This window comes from Balaenoptera ricei, chromosome 8 (assembly GCF_028023285.1).
Source record: "Balaenoptera ricei isolate mBalRic1 chromosome 8, mBalRic1.hap2, whole genome shotgun sequence".
NCBI classification, from domain to species: domain Eukaryota; kingdom Metazoa; phylum Chordata; class Mammalia; order Artiodactyla; family Balaenopteridae; genus Balaenoptera; species Balaenoptera ricei.
This window is the reverse complement of record NC_082646.1, coordinates 10,448,828-10,470,323: the sequence shown is the minus strand read 5'-3', so window position 1 is coordinate 10,470,323 and position 21,496 is coordinate 10,448,828. Positions and strand designations below refer to the sequence as shown.

At 41.0% G+C, this 21,496-nt stretch overlaps 1 long non-coding RNA gene across 1 annotated transcript in view; it reads right to left on the bottom strand.

Annotated features, from left to right (window-relative positions):
• LOC132370332 (uncharacterized) overlaps positions 1-1,080 on the bottom strand; it is a 135,184-nt gene extending 134,104 nt beyond the window's left edge. The window contains exon 1 of the long non-coding RNA XR_009504548.1: positions 941-1,080. This is a non-coding gene — a long non-coding RNA (uncharacterized LOC132370332). The remainder of the gene's footprint in view (positions 1-940) is intronic.
• Between the last annotated feature and the right edge of the window lie 20,416 nt (positions 1,081-21,496).

The window sequence follows — 21,496 nt, the reverse complement described above, 5'->3', positions numbered from 1 at the left end:
TCTACTTATGCCTACAGAGCCGTGCTGTCCAATACAGTAGCCACGAGGCATACGAAATGTGGCTAGTCCAAACTGAGATGTGTTGTAAGTATAAATACACATTAGCATTCACCAGTTTGGCTTAAAAGAATGTCAAATATCTCATTAACAATTTTATATTGATTACATATTACGGTAATAAAATTTTGGATATATTGGGTTAAATAAACTATATTATTAAAATTAATTTCACCTCTTTATTTTCACTTTTTTAAGTGGTTACCATAAAATTTTAAATTATAAATGGCTCATGGTGTGGTTTGTGTTCTGTGTCTGTTGGATAACATTACTTTAGACAACAAGGCAGCAGAAACCCAGTAAGACATAGCTCATGCTCTGAATCAAACTGTCTTCCTCAAACCCCACGTGCAACTAGAAAAGTCTTGGAGTGGCTTTAAGTATGTGCAGTGCAATTCACCACAGCAGCAACTGTGAAACTCAGAGCCAAGTCCAAATGGAAAGAAGATGATATAGGGGAGAAGAAACATGGATAATACAAAAGAACAGAAAATTCCAAAACCATAACTTTTTGACCCTAGAAATCAGAGATATGAAGTCCATTGGAAACCCATGCTCACACAGACACCACCTTCTCTCAGCTCGACTCTCCACACTCAGCTCCCTGAGAAGACCCCCCCCAAGAAGACCCCCCAAGGCACCCTTCCAGTTAACTGTCCTCATGAGACACTAAACAGAACAGAGCTTGGTAATGGGAGACAGATATTCCTTCTGCTACTACAGTGAGGTAGTTATAGAAGGTCATTAATAGCTGATGCAAATTTCCAGGTGCTCTCTATGGAAGGAATGGTGGTCTTTGGTCCTTTCAAATAAGTAGGTATAATTTATTTCTTGTTTCCATTAGAAGCACGAGAAGGGAGGCCCCAAGGGGAATAATACTTACGAAATAGAAAGCGATTTTCTTTTTCCTCCAACTTCCAAGACGCTGAGGAAAATTCATTGATGAGTATTTATTAGCTAATGATGAAAGAGCACTTCAAAAATGAAAATGGCTCTGAAAGGCACTGCATTATCCTGATTGCAGAAAATGGAGACTCAAGAGAAAGGGCGCTCTATAAAATGTTCTCTGCAATTGGCTCCGTCTCTCATGAGCCTCTCAGATTCCTTTGTCCCTCCCACAATAATAACTTGTCTTCACGGCCATAGCCAAGAACACATTCTTTGTTTGGTTACATAAGCTTCTAAAAATAGCAATTTATCATGGAAATGCTAAATGACCCTTGAAGATAGTGTTTTGATGGGCTATTAAGTTATGGCAGTGTCTTGTTTTCTGTTACATATTAAAATTAAAGAGAAAAATCAATTTTGATGCTTTTCAAACCTTAAAAGTATATCAGTTTCATGCTTTGGGCATTTTTATCTTAAAAAAAAACATGAAGAAAGGTTTCCCGTGGTCAAAGAAGTTTTACCACAGATGTGGAGATGAATTTTCTCCTCATTATTGAGGTCTAATGAAAAAGGAGAGGCTAATTCAAAGTGTAATTTATTTTTTTCTATCTGTCTAGCTAGGTTTGATAAATGAATTCAAAGTAAAAGAACTGGAGAAATTAGCTGGCAGAATATTTAAAGGAAACCTAATAATGCATTTCTTATTTCTTAAATCTAGAAATTTAAAGCTGAAAGAATCCCGGGAAATGATTTTGTTGATGTCTCCCTAAGACCAGAGAGGTTAAGATACCTGCAGTTACACAGCAGGGCTGCCCAGCCTCTGTCCCAGATCACATATTAATTATCGCTCTCCTTGACACCAGGTGAAGGAATGAGTCAGGGAATCAATGAAAGAAGTGACTCAAACAGCACTTGAGTCCTCGTGGAGGGACAGAAAACCAAGGAGTTCAGATAGGACTACAAAAGGCAGGGGAAAAAAAATGTAGGGAAGAAGTAAGAGAGACTGTCTTCACAAACTCACAAACTCTTTATATAGACCAAGACTATATAAAGAGTCAGGAAGGCTTTCTACACAGTCAACTTATTTAGGTGGTTTTCTTCTTCCATAGCATTTTTTTAAAACTGCACGTAACATAAAATTAACCATTTTAAAGTGAACGATTCAGTGATATTTAGTACATTCACAATGATGTGCAACTATCACCTCTATCTAGTTCTAAAACATTGTTATCCCAAAAGAAAACCCCATACCCATTACGTTACCCCCCACCACCACCATTTTCTCCCTCCCCTAAGCTCATGGCAACCACAAATCTGTTCTGTTTCTGTTTCTGCAGATTTACCTATTTTGGAGATTTCATATATATGGGACCATACAGTAAGTAAGCTTCTGAGACTGACTTCTTCCACTTAGCATAATATTTTCAAGGTTTATCCACACTGTAGCATGTATCACTATCACGTTTCTTTTTATGGTTGAATAATATTCCATTGTATGTGCATACCACAATTAAGTCAATTCCTTATGTGTACCTAAAGCATTCATGGTAATTTCTGATCTCCCTAACATCAGTGAACACAATCTTAAGAGTCCTCGCTCAAGGACTTCCCTGGTGGCACAGTGGTTAAGAATCCGCCTGCCAATGCAGGGGACACGGGTTCGAGCCCTGGTCCAGGAAGATCCCACATGCCGCAGAGCAACTAGGCCCGTGCACCACAACTACTGAGCCTGTGCTCTACAGCCCAAGAGTCACAACTACTGAGCCCTCGTGCCTAGAGTCCACGCTCCGCAACAAGAGAAGCTACCGCAATGAGAAGCCTGCACACCTCAACGAAGAGTAGCTCTCGCTCATCACAACTAGAGAAAGCCCAGGCACAGCAACGAAGACCCAGCACAGCCGTAAATAAATAAGTAAATTTATATTAAAAAAAAAAAAAGTCCTCACTCAGAGGCCAGTCACCACCTGTTCAACAAAATGGAAAACTGAATACTGCGCTAAGTCAGTGTAACAACTCTCTTCATATAAGCTGTTATTGCCTATGATGCATTTCTAACAAAAACAACCCTGAGAATTGAGTACTATTATCAGCATCTTTGGTTTGTTTTTTTTTTTAATTGGGGTATAGTTGCTTTACCATGTTGTGTTAGTTTCTGCTGTACAGCAAAGTGAATCAGCTATATGTATACATATATCCCCTTTTTTGGATTTCCTTCCCATTTAGGTCACCACAGAGCATTGAGTAGAGTTCCCTGTGCTATACGGCAGGCTCTCATTAGTTACCTATTTTATACATATTAGTGTATATATGTCAATCCCAATCTCCCATTTCATCCCACCACCCTCCCTTCCCCCTTTGGTGTCCATACATTTGTTCTCTACGTCTGTGTCTCTATTTCTGCCTTGCAAACATGTTCATCTGTACCATTTTTCTTTATTTTGTAGGTGAGGAAACTGAGAAGTAAAGAGCTTAAGTAGCTGTCCAGTGTCACAGATGGCAAATGGCAAAGCCAGGGTAGGACCCCTTCCCTTTCCATTTCCCCCAGCATCAGTGTTCATCCAGCTGTACCCACTAACCCAGTCACTACTCACGACATTGAGTATAAAGTATTTATACAAATTAAATTTGGAAGAAAGGATCTCAACTTCAGGACAAGAAAGGCCTCAAGTCACAACGAGGTTTAGCTCTAAATATATGTTTGTAAGTCAGTCCTTGTAATTCACATTTTCCCAAATAAAAAATTGTATAAATGGTTTTTAGATTCTCATACTAGCCCACCAACAAGCTAATCCATCACGTAGTAGAACTCATTATTGCATTATCAGACTTAAAAATTCATATGTCCTATTATTTTTATTAGAAAACCCATTCCAAGTTGAGAATGGAGATGTCTGAAACTCAGCACACCCTCCCCGCACTGGTTCTTCTCTCTGCACCCTACCCTGCCCAGCCCAGCCCAGCCCAGCCCACCGTGCTCTAGTAAGGTTGCAAATTCCAGGAGCAGTGAGATGGACTCCTAGTGATGAGGAGGCTTAAAGAGGTTCCCAGGTGAACCTCCAAAAAGGAACAGGGGCAGATATGAGGGTTGAATAAAATCCCAAAGCAAAGTGGCAGGATAGTTAGAAAGTGTGGGGAGAGGTGGAGCAGAGAATGGAGAAGGTGTGCATTTGATATTTAGTGGTGAGCTGTAGGCTGATGCCAAATCATAGCCCCAAATAAGTTCTAATGTTACATAATGACATTCTGGATGCCATGATGCCATTATGATCACATGGATAATGGAGATAATACTGATTGCATATACATTTTAAGAACTCAAAATAATAGAGGATAAATTCTTTCCTGTGTCATGCTTTCAAGTTTATAAAACACTCTACCACCCATTGTTGCTTGAGGTCCTTATAACGACCCTGTGAGTTAGGATAGATGTTAATATACCCATTTTACTGATGCAGAAATTGATCATGATAGTTAAACCCTGTAGCCACACAGCACACAATTTCATTTGTGGAAACAGGACTCAAAAAAAATCAGGCTTTTTAAATCTACAAGTCCTGAGTTCTCTCTGCAACACCATGCCACTTCAGGTTGACCTCAAGGAAGGTACCAGTATCCCAGATCAGTCTGCAAAAAAGCAAAGGAGTGGAGAAATAAAAATTGCTCCAGGCAGGAGAAGCAGCAAAACACATCACACACTGTTGACGTGGAAGCAAATATGACTTTTTTCTGAGCATTTCTTATTTTGTACCTTACTCATCCCTTCCCCAAATCCTAAGTCCTGAGGTGAAGGTTACCTCAGAGATGATGAGAATGTAGTTTGCTGACTACAAAGAAAGCATACAAGTTTCTTTTCAAAGTCCAGATCTTTTCAAACCAAAATAATTTCAGTTACTCCAGGGATATTCACAGTTATGTTTCATTTCTACACACTGAACATTTTTATTTATCTACAAGAAGATCCCTTCTTCTTTTATGACAAGCACTTACTGAGGATAGAAATCCTTTCCATAATACTATCACGGTATGTTTATAAAAATGGAATAGCTCAAGTCGGGGGCTTCCTTATGGAGACTCTTGAGGCTCTGTCAGCCTCTGAGGTGGCACGGAGTTGGTTTATTTGGCCACCATCTCCAAGAGGAAGTGGGTTCCTCTTCCCCAGAGTTAGATGGTTCCAGGTAGACTAGGTCCAAACTGTGAAAGACCCGCCATCCCACCATCCCCACCATCTTGCTCTCCTACTAACTCCCAGAAGCCCCTTTGTACATCACACTGGGAAAAAGGGAGAGGGTCTCAGAGTGCCTGGGATTTAAAGGCATGAACTCCATGAGCCAGCCTCACAAATAACTGCCATTCTAACGCCCAGCCCACGGTACATTATAATGGATGGTAATACATGGAGGGGTGATGACTTATTTTATTCCCTATAAAGAGTGACAAAGAATCTCTATGTGAGTTGCGGTGGGGTTGGAGGCTGGTATACGGGAAGGAGGGAGAAAACAGTCACTAGTAAATGTTTTACCCTTCTTCCTAAGGCTTTTTCACACCTCAGACGGACTGACCCGAGGCATAAATCATACAAGTAGAAGCTTAGAAGGCTGCATGTTTGGTTCAATTCAAATTCATTCCATCAGTGTCTAACAGGTGGGTAAATTTTGACTCTTGTGCCTCTTACTCTCCAGCTTCTGCTACTCAGGGGGTGATGTTGGTAGAATATAGTAAACCCTGCACTCCTGGGGTGTCGTATACTGCAATCTGAATCTGGAACCAGAAACCCTAGACTTGAATCCTGTATTTGCTATTTATTAGCCATATGACCTCAGCTAAGAAGCCAGCATTTCTTTAACTATGCACTGAAAATAATAACCCCTACTTTTTAGCATTGTTATGGAAATGAAATAAAGTATATGAAACAAATTTGAAAACTTTAACAATGCCCTTCACATATAACGTACCTACTTGCTTAACAAATGTGAGTCACCATCCAGGAGAAAATAATAAACAACCGACATCCTTCCTTGTGTAAGTTGGTAACCAGATTTTCTAAGAAGATATAAGCTGTTTTCACAGGAAAAAAAAAATGAAGTGGGCATTCAATTAGTTATCTAGTAAAATCATACCATGGAAAGGGTAACTCAGTATGTTCTAGGCACAGAGGGAAAGGAAGGTTTATGTTAACGTGGTTCGATTTGATATCTCACACGTCAGTCATTGTAATCACAGTTCCAGGACTGATACAGGAATGTCCTGAGGTTGAAAATCCCATAATGAAGAAGAGACTAGGACTTCACGAGGTGCCCCCCTGCCCCTGAAAGGGTTTTCCATCATTTCATTAAAAGAGGAAAAAAAATCCTACCACATCCTGCTCAATATGGTGACTGGCTCCTGAACAGTCAAGGCGTTATTTCCAAACACATTCTTCCCTTGCTTTTCCATCCCCATGGGGCCCTGCTATCATTCCTGGCCTCCTGAAACCCGGTGGCTGCAGCCTCCATCTTACTGAGCAGATTTTCAAGCAAAGTCTCCTTGCTGCTGCGGGCACAGAACAGCCCTCCCAAGCTGCGGGCCTGCCTGTCGGGGGTTCCAGGGCTGAATTTATTTCCCACATCTCGGACACATCGCTCTCTCACCACCCTCCCTCCCTCCCCTCCCCCTTCATTCCTAAATCCTATGGCCATGACAGAAATAAATTAGCTAGAGGTACAGGTCACACCTTGGAGAGCAGTAAACGTTCTGTGGGAAATCGATAGAGAAGATGGGATTCTCAAACAGCTGAAGCAGAAGGAATGGTGCATTGACAGCTATACATAAACCAAACAAAGGAGCCTGAGAACAGCCTTCCAGGGAGGGGCCAGTGCCCTCAGGTTCATTCACCCCAACACCTGAACCCGAGATGGCACTGCAGAAAAGACACTTCCCAGACACCTGTGCGTCTGGAGCTTTCTGCCTCAGGAAGGCTAAACGTTGCTCCGCGGGTATTTGTGAAAATTAAAAATGATGTTCAGATTGTGAATGCTAATGCTGGGCCTCCCCCCCCCACCACCGGATGGCTCTAAGCTGAGTGTGTGAGACATATATCTGTCCCAGGAAAACTTCTCCTCTCTGGCTGCTAACGGCAAAGCCAGGGAGGGATCACCTAGATCATTAACTAAGGAAATGTAATTCCTAAAGCCATAAGTGTAATGAAACACAATAAGCTTTAGGCTCCCACAGACCTGGGTTCCCGTCCTGGCTTCACCACTCTGTAGCAAAAGCATCTTAGGAAAGTCACCTTTACCAAATGCCAACATGAAATTTACCTTAGAGGCAACTGACAGGATTAAATGGGTAATACACATAAAGAGCTGGTACAAAATAGGCATGTTAACAGATGCTAGTTACTTTTCCTCCCTCCCTCAGCCTGATTATTGAGTAGCTTTTTCATTTCTCTTGAGTTCTGCAACCTTTCTCACCACGGATGGCTCACAAAGGTGAGGCCTGACGAAAATTTAATCCGAGAGCAAATTCAGGGTCTACCAAAAATAGGAGGCTCAAGAAGGCTTTTGGTACCTCCCCATATCAGCTACTAAATGCCACCCCAAATAAACAGCTTAAATTAAAGTGACATGCTTGTTATGTGAACAGAGTGTCAAAACAAAACCCTACCCCTAAGCACATCATGGAGAGAAATTCTGGAATTTCCACTGCTCTGTCCCAAGAGCCTATTTTTCTCCTGTATTCTCTCCCTTATTTGTTCACTTCCACAAACTGCATTTATTGAATGACATTATTCTCTTTTCCTGCTCAGATTGAGCCTAATCTTCTTCCTCATACACAGCTCAATTTCAGTAATGAAACAAATACTTCCAGCGTCTAAGCCCTCATAACTATCAAATATACTGACTTTTTTATATTCTCATTTCTTTTTCATTTGTAACTGTGCTAAAATATACATAATAAAAATTTTACCATCTTTACTGTTTTTTAATATACAGTTTAGTAGCATTAAGCACATTCACATTACTGCGCAACCATCACCACCATCCATCTCCAGAATATTCCATCCTCCCCAACTGAAACTCTGTCCCATTAAAGAGTACTTGCCCGTTCTCCCTCCCCCAGCAACCCCCATTTTACTTTGTCTATGAATTTGACTTCTGTAGGTACCTCATGTAAGTGGAAAGTGGAGTCATACAACAGAGGCATACTGCATTTTCTTAGTTTTATTGTGCTTCAACTTACTGCGCCTCACAGATATATGGTGTTATTTACACACTGAGGATTTACACCAACCCTGCTTCAAGCAAGTCTGTTGGCACCATTCTTCCAACAGCATTTGTTCACTTAGTGCCTCTGTGTCACATTTTGATAACTCTGACAGTATTTCACTTTTTCATTATTATTACATTTGTTACAGTGATCTGTGATCAGGGATCTTTGAGGTTACTATTATAACTGTTTTGGGGTGCCACAAACTGCACCCAAATAAGATGGCAAACTTAATCGATAAGCCTCCTATGCATTCTGCTTTACCGACCAGCTGTTCCCCAATCTCACTGCCTCTCCTTGAGCCTCCCTATTCCCTGAGACACAACAGTATTGAAATTAGGCCAATTAATAACCCTACAATGGCCTCTAAGTGTTCAAGTAAAAGGAAGAGTTGCATGTCTCTCACTCTATTTATTTTTTTTAATTAATTTTTATTGGAGTATAGTCGCTTTCCAATGTTGTTGCTTTAGCCTCCACTGTACAACAAAATGAATCAGCCATACACATACAGATAGCCCCTCCCTTTTGGACTTCCCTCCCATTTAGGTACCACAGTGCATTAGGTAGAGTTCCCTGTGCTATACAGTATGTTCCCATCGGTTGTCTATTTTATACATAGTATCAATAGTGTATATATGTCAATCCCAATCTCCAATTCATCTCACCACCCCTCCTTTCCCCCTTGGTATCCATACATTTGTTCTCTACGTCTGTGTCTCTATTTCTGCTTTGCAAATAAGATCATATATACCATTTTTCTAGATTCCACATATATGTGTTAATACACGATATTTGCTTTACTCTTTCTGACTTACTTCATTCTGTATGACACTCTCTAGGTCCATCCATGTCTCTACAAATGACCCAATTTCATTCCTTTTTATGGCTAATATTCCACTGTATATATGTACCACATCTTCTTTATCCATTCCTCTGTCTCTCACTTTAAATCAAAAGCTAGAACTGATTAAGTTTAGTGATGAAGGCATGTCAAAAGCTAAGTCGCTTACACCCAAACAGTTAGCCATGTTGCAAATGCAAAGTAAACATTCTTGAAGGAAATTAATAGTGTTACTTCAGCGTACACACAAATGATAAGAAAGTGAAACAGCCTTGTGGCTGATTTGGGGAAAATTTTAGTGGTTTGGATAGAAGACAAAACCAGCCACAACACTCCTTTAAGAAAAAGCCTCATCCAGAGCAAGGTCCTAACTCTCTTCAACTCTATGAAGGCTAAGAGAGGTGAGGAGGCTGCAGAAGCAAAGTTTGAAGCTAGCAAAGGTTGGTTCATGAGGTTTAAGGAAAAAAGCCATCTTCATAATATAAAAGCACAAGATGAAGCAGCAAGTGCTAATGTAGAAGGTGGAGCAAATTAGCCAGAAGATCCAGCTCAGATAATTAATGAAGGTGGCGACACTAAACAAGAGAGTTTCAATGTAGACAAAAGAGCTTTTTATTGGAAGAAGATGCCATTTAGGACTTTCATAGCTCCAGAGAAGTCAATGCCTGGCTTCAAAGCTTCAAAGGACAGTCTGACTCTCTCGTTAGGGGCTAATGCAGTTGGCGACTTTAAATTGAAGCCAATGCTCATTTACTATTCTGAAAATCCTAGGGCCCTTAAGAATTATGCCAATTCTACTCTGCCTGTGCTCTCTAAATAGAACAACAAAGCCTGTATGACACCACATCTGTGTACATTGTCATTTACTGAACATTTTAAGCCCAGTGTTGAGACCTCCTGCTCAGAAAGATTCCTTACAAAATATTACTGCTCGTTGACAATGCACCTGTTCACCCAAGAGCTCTGATGGAGACGTACAGTGAGATGGATATTGTTTTCATGCCTGTTCATATGATATCCATTCTGCAGACCATGGATCAAGAAGTCACTTTGACTTTTGAGTCTTATTATATTAAGAAATACATTTCATAAGGCTATAGCTGCCATAGACAGTGATTCCTTTGATGGATCTAGGCAAAGTAAATTGAAAACCTTCTGGAAATGAAAAAATGCCATGAAGATCATCTGTGATTCATGGGAAGAGGTCAAAATATCAACACTAACAGGAGTTTAGAAGAAGTTGATTCCAACCCTCCTGGATGACTTTGAGGGGCTCAAAACTTCAGTGAAGGAAGTAATTGCAGATGTGTTAGAAACAGCAGGAGAACTAGAATTAGAAGTGGTGCCTGAAGATGTGACAATCGCTACAATATCGTAATAAGATTTTCAGGGACAAGGAGCTGCTTCCTGTGGCTGAGCAAGAAAAAAAAGAAGTGGTTTCTTAAGATGGAATCTACTCCTGGTAAAGATGCTGTGAAGACTGTTGAAATGACAACAAAGGATTTAGAATATGACATAAACTTAGTTGATAAAGCAGCAGCAGGGTTTGAGAGGACTGACTCCAAGTCTGAAAGTAGTTCTACTGTGGGTAAAATGCTATCAAACAGCATTGCACGCTACATGCAGTGTTCATGAAAGGAAGAGTCAGTCAGTGTGGCAAACTTCATTTTGTCTTAATTTTAAGAAATTGCCACAGCCAAACCATAAACAAGATGAAAAGACAACCCTTAGAATAGGAGAAAATATTTGCAAATGAAGCAACTGACAAGGGATTAAACTCCAAAATATACAAACAGCTCCTGCAGCTCAATATCAAAAAGGAACAAACAACCCAATCAAAAAATGGGCGGAAGACCTAAATAGACATTTCTCCAAAGACATACAGATGGCAAACAAACACATGAAAAGATGCTCAACATCACTAATTATTAGAGAAATGCAAATCAAAACCACAGTGAGGTACCACCCTCACACCTCACACCGGTCAGAATGGTCACCATCGAAAAATCTACAAACAATAAATGCTGCAGATGGTGTGGAGAAAAGGGAACTCTCCTACACTGTTGGTGGGAATATAAATTGGTACAGCCAATATGGAGAACAGTATGGAGATTCCTTTAAAAACTAAAAATAGAACTACCATATGACCCAGCAATCCCACTCCTGGGCATATACCCAGAGAAAACCATAATTCAAAAAGATACATGCACCCCAGTGTTCATTGCAACACTGTTTACAATAGCCAGGACATGGAAGCAACCTAAATGTCCATCAACAGAGGAATGGATAAAGAAGATGTGGTACATATATACAACGGAACATTACTCAGCCATAAAAAGGAACGAAATTTTGCCACTTGCAGAGACATGGATGGATCTAGAGACTGTCATACAGAGTGAAGTAAGTCAGAAAGAGAAAAACAAATATCATATAATATCGCTCATATGTGGAATCTAGAAAAATGCTACAGATGAACTTATTTGCAAAGCAGAAACAGAGACACAGATGTAGAGAACAAGCTTATGGATACCAAGGGGGGAAAGGGGGTGGGATGAATTGGGAGATTGGGATTGACATATATACACTACTATGTATAAAACAGATAACTAATGAGAATCTACTGTATAGCACAGGGAACTCTATCAATGCTCTGTGGTGACCTAAATGGGAAGGAAATACAAAAAATGGGATATGTATATGTATATGCATAACTGCTTCACTTTGCTGTACAGCAGAAACTAACACAACATTGTAAAGCAACTATACTCCATAAAAACTAATTTAAAAAATTTTTAAAAAAAGAAATTACCACAGCCACCCCAATCTTCAGAACCACCACCCTGATCAGTCAGCAGCCATCAACAGCGAGGCAAGACCCTCCACCAGCAAAAAAGATTACAACTCACTGGAGACTCAGATGATGGTTAGCATTTTTTAGCAATAAAGTATTTTTTTTTTAATTTTTTTTTTTTAATTAATTAATTTATTTATTTTTGGCTGTGTTGGGTCTTCGTTTCTGTGCGAGGGCTTTCTCTAGTTGTGGCAAGCGGGGGCCACTCTTCATCGCGGTGCGCAGGCCTCTCACCGTCACGGCCTCTCTTGTTGTGGAGCACAGGCTCCAGATGCGCAGGCTCAGCAATCGTGGCTCACGGGCCCAGTTGCTCCGCGGCATGTGGGATCTTCCCAGACCAGGGCTCGAACCCGTGTCCCCTGCATTGGCAGGCGGATTCTCAACCACTGCGCCACCAGGGAAGCCCAATATAAAGTATTTTTTAATTAAGGTATGCACATTGTTGTTTTAGACATAATGCTATCTCACAGTCAATATACTATAGTATAGTGTAAATATAACTTTCATATGCACTAGGAAACCAAAAATTTGTGACTTGCTTTATTGCTATAATCACTTTATTGCAGTGGTCTGGAAGCGAATCCACAATATCGCCAAGGTATACCTATATTTGTTTTTCTGTGTCTGGTTTGTTTCACTTAGCATATTGTCCTCAAGCTTCATCCACGTTGTAGCATGTGACAGAATTTCCATCTTTTTTTAGACTGAATAATATTCCATTATATGTATATACTATATTTTGCTTATCCATTCATCTGTCGATAGTTACTTGGGTTGCTTCCACCGTTTGGCTACTGTGAATAATACTGCTATGAACATGGGTATACGAATATCTCTTTGAGACCCCACTTTCACTTATTTTGATTACATACTCAGAAGCAGAATTGCTATATCCTATGGTAATTCTAATGTTTAACTTTTTGAGAAACTGCCATACTGTTTTCCATAGCAACTGCACCATTTTACATTTCTACCAACAGTGCACAGGGTTCCAATTTCTCCACACCCTTGCTAACATCTGTAATGTTTTTTAAGTAGCCATCCTAATGGGTGTGGCATTTCTCCCATCTTCTCAGAGAGTATGGGGGAAATATATGTGTGTCAACAATTTGTTTGGTACCCTAATTTGTTGTTCATTTCTCACTGTAACTTCTTGGAACTTCGCATGCTCAACCAAATTCTGCTCTGGCTACATTTTCCATCTAGTTTTCCTGTCCTTTCAAAGTCTTCCATGTTTCACTAATTTAGGAAGTGTAAAGTTACTTTGGGCAATTAAAGAGATTTCAGTAGAAAGAACTGAAATGTCCATCAATAGATGAATGGATAAAGAAAATGTGAGATACACACACACACACAAAAAAACAAAAAACACGGAATACTATTCAGCCATAAAAAAGAATGAAATCTCACCATCTGTGACAACATGGATGGATCTAGAGGGTATTATACTAAGTGAAATAAGTCAGACAAAGACAAATACCAGATTATTTCACTTATATGTAGAATCTAAAAAACAAAAAAATGAACAAACAAAACAGAAACAGACTCATAGATACAGAGAACAAACTGGTGGTTTCCAGAGGAGAGAGGGGTTGGGGTATGGGTGAAATAGGTGAAAGGGAATAAGAGGCACAAAGTTCCAGTTATAAAACAAATAATTCATGGGGATGTGATATACAGAATAGCGAATATAGTCCATAATATTATAATAACTTTAAATGGTGACAGATGGTAACTAGACTTAGCATGGTGATCATATCGTAATGTATATAAATGTCAAATCACTATGTTATACACCTGAAATTAAAGTAACATTGTATGCCAACTATACCTCATTCAAAAAAAAAAAAGTTTTTAGTACTCTGATCCAAAGCAGTTTGCCCAGCTCCATTAATCATGCCAACTTCCATCTAAGTAAGTGAGAGAGAAAGCCTTTTCAGAACAGAAAAGGTGAAAACACTAGAACTCTGAGATAACAGCCAGGGGACAAGAGTAATAACAGGTATTTGCATAGCAGGCTACATTTTTAAAAATCACTTTAACATTTGCTCTTCCCACTTGAGGAAATTCTCGCTTACATTCCAATTTTCAGATGAAAATTTCAGGCACGCTGAAGTGAAATAATTGACTCAAAGTCACACAGCTAGAAAATTTCAGGGTCAGGACCCAGATCCCAGTCATGTCACTCCAAATTGTTTTTAAACTACGTGATACTACCTATCATGATACTACATGATGCTAATGATTACTGAGGTCTTCACTTCTGAAGCTGCAAAACTTTTAAGGATCTAATTGTTGGGGAGGAAGATAATTTGGATCTGCTGTTCAAATGCAACACCTCTCCAAAGGCAGCCAGTGCATAGAGCATTAAGCACTACCTCTTCCTGGGACCAGACTTGCCCAACTCTGGACCATACATGTAGATGGATCCAGAATTACACAAGACATAGGTATCCCCCATCTAAGAAACTTGCAGAAATACTACTCAACAGTCAAGTCTACTGGATCACAGCCATCTTTTTCCACCTCAAATGCCTTGTGGAGACTTCCCTATTACACGTGGCATGGTATGCCCAGTTGGTGGAGCACATGAACCCTCTTTGCCATATGCAACTGGCACTCAGTATCCACAAGGTATTGGTTCCAGGAACCCCCACCTTCCCACAGATACCAAAATCCACGCATGCTCAAGTTTTATGTACAGTGGGTTGGTACAGTTGGTCTCCATAGGCCATCCATGGTTGGCTGAATCAGCAGATGCCAAGCCCGTGGATACAGAGTGCCGACTGTATACTTCTCCCGTCAGACCAGCTTTCCTCCTCTTGAAACCTCCCAGGGATATGGTGAACTTTAACGAATGTTGGTAAAGCATAAAATCTAGGGTTGGGTGCATAATAGATACTCAAGAAACCAACACCCAACTAACCCCATCGCCTCAGAGTGACCTTCCCTTCCCAGAAAGGACAAGTGGCTGAAGATCACTGTGAGGCAAATGAAGGAGAACACTGAACTCCAAAGAATTTAAGAGCATTAAATCAACATTTAAAATCTTCACTCACCCTCCACTGTTCCTGAAGTGTGCTTCGTGCTTCTGCCTCTCCACACCTGTTTTGTTGGTCTGCACTTCAGCGCTCTGTGCCTTTATATGCACCATTTATTCAGCGAGACTGAACGTGCTCTGGGGGAAATGGCCCTGCCCTCCGTCTCGTTTTGCAGCCCTGTGACGGCGGGCTTACACCTCTCTATCCAGAGAATACTCAGTGGGTAAGCACTGACTCGGTCAGAATCGGGCCCTTGAGTTCTCTAAGGGGATCTTGGTAACACAACGCGACATCACGCCCAGGAGCTTCAGAGCCCACATACTCCATCAGTGTCAACGGCCCAGCTGGTGCTGTTCAGAAGGGCCAAGAAATACAAACTCTTGACAATTCCATGGCTTGCCTGTATATGTGCCTTCACTCTTTTTTCTAAGAGACCCATGAGACCCATGGTCGGGGAGTAACTCGGACTAGCCATTCTTCCCTTCATGGAGATGCCTTCCATGCAAGGAGCCTGCTTGCAGCACCTGAAGTCCCCCAGAGGTAACTAGAGCTGACCCAACAGTACCACTTCTCTCAGACTATCGCCTCCCTCCAGCCTCTCCCTGGACAGAGACCAAGGTGACCCCTGCTCTTGTCTCACTTATCTCCTTAGACCCTTCGGCACAGCTTCCAAGTCTTCAATCAATATGCCCGAGATGCTGCTCATGTGATGAGGTTAACTCACCATCACAACTGTCCTGAGGGTCTGAGAGGTGAGCTAAGAGCTGATTGGGAATCCCAGTAAGAAGAGCTGGCACTTTAGCTTGGGAGACACAGAACACAAACGACAATAAGAGCACGCACCGTTCAAAACATCGGAGGGTTTACTCTACACGGAGCATCATGTCATATAATCCCCACGGCAACCCTGTGCTAGGTATCCCCATTCTACCTACAAGGAGACAGAGACACAAAGAAACCCAGAAAAGTCCGTGCGCTTTGTCACTACACCAGATGGCACACACCTTGGGGTCCCACAGATAGGATTCAAAGCCAGCTCCCCAACACCTCAAGTGTGACTGGGGCTTACGTACATAACTTTTCCAGCCTGAGTTTTCTCCTTCATCGTGGGACTAACAGTATTTAAAGTCCCTGGCACTGCCACTCTTCTCACCTTCATGAATCATGGAACTCCTCTAATTATATCCTCCCTACCTCAGGAGCCCAGAGGTTCCCACCTAGATTCAGGATGGTCTAGAACTTCAAATCCTGAGTTGGGCAACCTGAATTCCCATCCTCTATCTGACCTCGGGCCGCAAGTCATTCAATCTTTCGATTTCATCATTTGTCAAAGGAAAATGTCAACACTGGCCCAATCTATTTTAGTGGGTAGCGTTCAAGGTAAGATAAAAGGAAAGATGTAAAAGTTCCCTGAAAGGTTTCAAGCACTTCTCCAAGTTAAGAAACCATCGTAGTAATGGATTCAGTCTGAGAAATTGTTGCACAAAATAACTACTATCGTCCAAAACCTCAAAGTGAATGGGGAAACTGAGTCCAAGATACAGAAACTGACCCCAGATTACTCCTATTTTTATGTAGGCAGAGTCTTGGACTGGAGCCTGAGGGCTCTGTGTGCTGGTTCTAACTCGGCCACTGCTCTGGACAAGCCACTGGACTCCACTGTGAAATAAGGATATGATGCTTGCCTTCCCCAAGCCCAGCTGTTAGGGTGTGGGCAGGATACAAAAACACTTCGAACACTGGAGACAAGAAAACCTCTAGGTAGTCAATTATATGCATTTTTTTAAATGTGATGTCAGCCTTTTTTTTTTTCTCCCACTCACTTTCCCTTGTCACAATCTAAATTTTATCCAGATGTGAACATGAAGAGGCCTGTCTTTGTTCTCTGCCTTTATGCATACCCTTTGGTTTTCCTTTGTGCCTCAAAAGGTTTCAGTGCTATTCTTTAAGACACAGGTCATGAAGGGGGGAACAGGGTTGGGGAGGGGTGCAGCGATAGAAAAGGGGAGTCAGAGAAAAGAGTTACAGGATGCTCCAGAATGCGTGTCTCCTCTCTCTAAATACAGACAGAGTCAAGACAGTGAAAGGGCCCCCGACTCCAGAAAAATGCCCTCTGCCATACAAAGCCTTCCAAGGCAGCACGGTCCCAGAGCCCAGAGTGCACGCGTGCGCGCGCACACACACACACACACACACACTTCCATGGAGAACCGTGCTCTCCCATCCCAGAAAGGATTTGTTGTTTCAATTAAACCCATCAAGATCTACACCACATGTTAGGGAAGAAAGGAATAACCGAAACAAAACTGAATTACTTTGGCTATTTCCTTGGGGATCGACCTATATCAAATAATCCACCATCTATGCGTCGGAGAAGCTTTTACTTATGAAAAACAGAGGCAGGTGCAGAATTGCAGCAATGGTACTAAATCAAAGCCCGGGGAGCAGAAAGAAGTGGATTTAGATGCATCCACTTAGCTCCTCTACTTATGTCTAAGTCACAGTACGGGGAGCAGATCACAGCCCTGGCGGGGTCTGGCCTCTTCGTCCTCGTCTCCCCTGAGGTTCCTTCCCTCCCACTTTGCTCACTGCTTCAGCTGCCCAGTAAGAACAGATGGACAGAAGTTAAAAGAGCAAGGTCAGCCCATCAGCTAAGTCTTATTTCACATGCTGCCCCACCTCTATCATTCCTTGCTGGGACATAAAGATGGAGAATGAAGGGCAGAGGTGCTAATACATTTGATTTCGTATGAAGCTATGGTATTTTCATTTACATCCCCTGAATAGCTGGCCAGTCTGATTTACACATTGATAATATGTGATGCTTTGTATTCCAGCAAATATTTAATCCCTGACTGATCAATAATCCTCGCCTGGCTGTTCTTTTTTGAAAAGAAATAAATCCCCTTTTTACTCTTAAAATTCTTGAATAAAATTAAACTGCTTTAGCCCAGGATGCACTGTTCCTACATGAAGCCATGTGGTTTCATAACCTCAGTCCTCAGATGTTTTAAAGGGGCCGCCTTTGCTAACTTGCTATTTCTGAGATCCTAACATCTCTCTAACCTGAGTTTTCTGTGTTATCCATTGACAGTATAAAGACAGCACTTTAAAATCTGATCTACTTTTTTAATTAAAAGCTAAACTTATTAACCTAAACTAAATCAGTGAGTATACAGAAGGCAATATTTTTGCATTCACTGCTTATTTTCACCCAGAAGGTCTTGATTTAATTCCTTCATTACAAACCTTGTTTCTGCCTTTCGAAATACTGTTTCCCTCCAAAACTACATTTAAAAAAAACACAACACTCCACTCCTACACAGATTCTAAAATAAAATCTGTATCCCTTTCCCCTTTTCTCAGAGTCAGAGTTGAACACTGAGAAAAATGCACATTAAAACATAGAAAGAGATGGCTCTCCTCTCTATAAGGGGCTCCCAGTGCAGCCTCAAAGCCCACCAAAAGTTCCAAAAACAACAGCAATGAAAAAACAAACTCCCTTTCATCTTTGGCAGCAACAAAAGCAATAACTTTCACCAAACCGACCCACGCCAAGAATTAATATAACACAGAACACATCCACATTCAGACCATTATGGCTACATCAGCTCACCACAATATTTGTTTGAAAAACACATAATTTGTGGTAGAGAGAGAGAACCTCTAATACAAAAAGAGGTTCTTTCAAATGCAAATTAACCAAAAGACATATTTTCCCTGTGTTTGGAAAATCACTCCAACATATGAAAAACATACTTTTTGTGTGGAAAAAAATTTTTCTGATGTACACCCACTTAGTTGAAAAGGCAATTAAATTTGCTGTAGATTACCTTAACAGTTGAGAAAAGTTAACTCCTGGCTCCAGAAGTCCTTAAGGACTTTATTAGCATTCACAGACCTAAGTAGTCTTCTGTTCCCAGGTAGCAAAGTTTCTTTTCTTCTCCACTGAAATGCTCGTGTGAACACTGAAGGACATTGTATTACTGAACTGATCGGAAAAGGATATTGTTTCCAATCTTCTGGCAGGAAGAAATGAGAGAGAAAATAAAGAGAAAGAAAGAGAGAAAGACAGAAAGGGAAGAAAGAGAGGGAGAAAAGCAGGGCAAAATGCAGTCTAATCGAGCATTCTTCCTCGTGGAAAAAAAAAAAAAGTAAATCCAGTATTCTGGAACGGGTTCAAACATAGCTTGACAGGCTACAAGAGAATTTACACTGAGCATGCTTAGCCCTGCACGGCTTGCATGAGACACTCTTAATGAATATTACTTCCTTCCCACTGGCTATTCCTGCTGGAAGTCCACACCCACTCCGCTTTCAGAAGTCAGGAATTTAGCTCCAGCCAAAGTCCAGAAAACATGCTTATGCAGAGACAAGGCCTCACGGATCCATAAACTTTCAGGTTGTGACCTGCAGGTCAGTTCGACAAATAGAACACGGGGGTGAATTTTTTTCTGCCCTTAGTTGTGTTCCCAGCTTTGTGCCTGTCCTAAACCGCAGTTCCCCTGGAGAAAAGAAAAATCGCTTTTTTCCTAAAGAACACCATGTCCTAAATGCCAGTTTAAAGGCCTTTCCGGAGCAGGCTTCCAAACCCAGATCAGAATAAGGGTCATCTGCATATTAGAACACACCATGAGGATCCTTAGTTTCTGGGTAAAAAAAATTTTTTTAATTTCTACCCCAAATGTATCCTTTCTGACAACTTACATGTTATCTCTCTCTGAAATGCTACATGCCAGTAGACAGTCTGAAAATATGTTCAAAATTCAGATTTAATCTGCTGTGCTGTCGAGGTCACACCAAAAAAAATGATTTTTCAAACAATGCTTTCCCTTTCTTTAAATCCCTCTGTCATGTTTCATGACAGGAGGCCTGACATTCTGGAAATTTAAAAATAGACTATTTCTCTGACAGTCTGAGAAGGCAGGATTCTTATCCTGCAAATGAAAAGGGTTGGGGTAAAAAGAGATGGAGGAAAGGTAGAGAGAGAGGGCCTAATATAGACAGCATAGTAATGAAAGGGCATTTTATAATTAAAATAATAACAAAACGTCTTTTGTTTTCCTTCTGGTATTTTCAGGATACCATTTATAAGTTTCTGTTCTTTATCAAATTACAAATTATAAATATTATTAAATACTCATTTGGAGTTAAAGTACTTATTTGCCTAGACACACACGCACCAATTTGTGTTTGAAAAGAAATGACGTCACAGAGGATGAAAAAAATAGAAATTCTCTAAGTGTACAGAGGAATATGGTGTGTCCAGCCTCTAATACAAAGCCTGCCTAGCCGGCATTGATTCCTTGGATTAATAAAAGGGGTTTCTGTGTACCTTATGAGTAAATCCATTGCTTCTCCATACCTGTAACATTTTCAGCAGCCACTGCTGAGCTGCTAGGACACATTTCCTTTACCGAAGATCCCTGCAGCATAAAATATTTCCTTGCCTGCTGTTGAATAAATAAAATTTCCTCAGACATATTTTCCTTCCTGTAATTATGAGGTCTGGGGTAAGTTTAGACATGGTGGGGGGGTGTTTTGTTTGCTTCAGGCTTTGCCTAAGGGAAGAATAAGATTTAGTCCCCTATTCCAAGTGTTTATTTGTCCTGTTACAGAGCAAACTAAGTTTCCAGCAGTTAGATGAAGCTCAAGACAAATGGAATTTCAAACAGCGAAATAATCTCACAGCCGGCCATAAAGTAAAATAGGAAGGACATTTATTCATTCGATCTGAAGAGATGGCCTAGAGATCAGAGAAGCCCCAGGACACAGAGGGGAGGGACCCTCTATCAAGGCTGGTGCTCTGACCTGTAGACAGCCTGGCCTCCCGGCCATCACGAAACAGTGGATTTGTTTGTTTGTCTTCTCCCATGAGGATGAGCACTCATCCTGAATCTAAGGGTGTGTTGACGGAAACAGTCATGTCTTCTCCAGCCTGAATGTTAATTCGCCTCTATGCGAAGCTATGATGGTCTTTACAGGGACAGTACGGTCATCCATTCGATTAACAAATCTTTACTGAGCCTCTACTCTGGCACTCATCTGGGCCCTAGAAATTGGGTACTGACTGAGACGGACATGGTTCCCATCCTCAGGGAGCTTACCTTCTGGTGACAATGTAAATAAATAAATAACTATGTAAACGAATAAACAGTGAATGTAAGTGAAAGGAAGGAAACAGAAGGGAAATGATGAGAGAGAATAAGTTACGGAAACCATGGTGTGTGTGGGTGGGTGTGTCAGGGGGCTCGGAGCCACAGAGTCAGGAAAATGGGACGCATATTTGGGAAACTGTTTATTAGCCAATCCAATATGTGTTTAAAGAGAATGGTGGTACCTTTAGCAGAAGTCAGGAAATCTGGAGAAAGAAAATCATGTCTAACATATGGTAAGCTCAAACATTTACTGGACTGAGTATGTTGAGTGTAAGGGTGATAAGGATATCCAGCCTACACCATTATTTTAGTCAGGAATTATAGGTAACTCTTAATAGGAACCTGATTACAGTCTCTTAAGTACCTACAGGTTTATTTTTCTCTCATTTAAAAGAAATTCAGAGGTTGACAGTCC